Raw genomic sequence first — 2,681 nt, 5'->3', positions numbered from 1 at the left:
GACTTATCACTGTACAGTCAACTTTGTTTTTGACCTCAACGCAAGTAGACCGTGCCGTAAGATTGACCTGCGAAAACATATCAAGCTCTGAATAAATAACATTAAAGTGTCGCAAACGATATCATAAAGCGGTCTCTTTTTACTCATGGGACAAAATGTATTAAAAACAAAAACCGGTGACGACGTGTGTACTTACCGAATCCGGAATCAGATAACTAAATGCCGGAGATCTGTAGTGGCGTGTCTGGAAAATATTTCTAGCTCTTAGTCACACTCGTATAAACACGCCGCTGGTTGTTTGGCCACACATTCTTGCGGTAATGTACAACCGAAAACCATTACAGATTCTTTGATACTTATATGTCACATTTGACTTGTAAGAGTACACGTGTATGGAATAGTGAACACTATTTACAATTATACACAAGAATGGTACATTCCTCAGTATTATGAGCTTTAGAGACCATTTTAATCAGTTTTTCACACACCATAATTATTTGAATACAAATTAATGTTCAATATAAAACAAAAAATATAATAAATTCATACAAAATCAATGAATGTACTGCCATTTAAAGATACTTCCACCCTTTTCTCACCACTGCAGTTAAATAATCATTTTTATCCTGAATAAATGTGCGAGTAACAAGAAAATGATTCTATCCTAGTATTCCTATAAGTTTCAGATGACAATCCCATAGAAGCAAATATTTTTATAATTTATTTCATTTATTTATTATCAATCAATTTTTACGTTTTATATTAAAGCTATTAATTGATAACGGGAAAACGTTCACAGCCCAGCGCAACGGAATCGAACACTGGTACCTATACACCGAGATACGATTCATTACCGACAGAGCTATGTAAGCCGTCTAACTCAGTCATTTTATAAATCATTAGTCTTAAATTCGTTGAAATTGAAACTTATTTGTGTGAAAAAAGTCTTGCATTTGAATTTAATGCTGCTATATTTTGCTGTACGACGTGTCTAAATCGTTTCGTTCGAGTCAAACTCAGTCTTATTTTATAGTTTTTAAGATGTCTGCATATGAAAAACTTGTGGCGATTGCCTGAAATGGGTATTTCAATCAACAAGACTAGTCTATGTAGCTAATTCATCGCACATTTAACTGTTATTTACACGGTTACATTATCTTGCATGGTTTTTGTTGTTTAATTGAAATGACCGTTGATTTTTACGATAATTTGTTTTATTGACCGAATACTAGCATAGAATCTTGTTATTTGCTTTGGTTTGTAAAATACTGGAAGACCTACACGGTGGTATCGAATCGATGATACAGTATTGTTATCGATTAAACGCTATTTTATGACCTTATCTGTTGCACGACTTGGAAGAAAATTGTCGCCACTCTCTCTCGTCCATCCAACGCTATCCCCCGTCGTGATCGAAGATGCGCTGTAAGTCGGGCACAGCAGGTAAACGTCGTTGACGTGAAGAAAACGAAAACACTCGAGAAAATGTCTTCTACGATTATTGTGTGTACCTCCTGCTCATGTTCAATGTGCCACCAATTATCAAATGAACCGTTGGGACTGTCGTCGATAACAATACAAAATTGTCCCACGTTTTGGTAAATTATCCAAAAGCGTTTATCGTACATTCAAACAATATTTTTACACTCACTACCGAACACAATACATAAGCGTCACGGTAGAATATTCAAATGGACCCGGAACAGGGTCAGTCTTAACTCACATTGACGACCCTGTTGAGCCCCTCAACTCTTTACCGAACCATTTGACGTGACGTACTTGATCTTTTTAGACACATAGGTCATTTATATAATTGTAACGACAAAAATGAATAGACAATACAAATTACTCACTTCACCTGTCGGACAGTTGTTTATGGTGCTTATTTATAAATATCGGCACCGTCCTACGGATAGGCCATTGCTCGTCGTACGACTAGTTAAAGCTTACTTCCCACTCGAAATCTCTTTGTTTACCAAACCGGCTGCAATTTTTCCATTTGTCGACGCGGATTTCGTAGCACACAATTTAAATTCGGGCACAAACAATCCTACGTACTAACTTAACCTGAACTTCTCATTCATTGTATTACAACACCGAAACATTATAATAACGAATGACGCAGATTCTACCGAGTACAAGATGCGAGGAAAATATTTCCATAATAGATTAGTATAGACAGGGTTAGGTATATCTAATGTAACACAAAACGTTACGGCTTATCGACTATTCCGGTGTAAAAATGATTTTACAGTTATGAATATTTTGTAATATAAGAATAATTAATACAGACTACACCTTCAATCGTCCAGTATGTATTATTCTTAGGGCGAACTTGACGCGCGTTTACCGCTGCAAACCGGAACTATATCCGGCCGGGGACCATCGTACGAGGGGTTAAAACACTGACAATAATGTTATTACATAAACAAATAACGTACTCTCTTGGTTGGCGGTCGTTCATCGATTAGTCTGGACACGTTTTACCCATAACGTAAGATGAACCGAAAAAATAATAATGAACGTTCCACATATCCGTCGTACTGTCGCAGTTGATTACCTTTTCAGACAAAAAGAAAACTGAATTATTAAATTTCGCGTGGAACAATATTTACACGCGTTGTGTGCATGCACTGAAGTAATAATTACAATATTGTTATGGAGGCGGTTACCGCTTTGTG

The sequence above is a fragment of the Daktulosphaira vitifoliae genome, unplaced genomic scaffold (assembly GCF_025091365.1).
Source record: "Daktulosphaira vitifoliae isolate Bord-2020 unplaced genomic scaffold, ASM2509136v1 Scaffold_1, whole genome shotgun sequence".
NCBI classification, from domain to species: Eukaryota; Metazoa; Arthropoda; class Insecta; order Hemiptera; family Phylloxeridae; genus Daktulosphaira; species Daktulosphaira vitifoliae.
The sequence above is the reverse complement of the archived record's forward strand: the minus strand, read 5'-3'. Positions refer to the sequence as shown.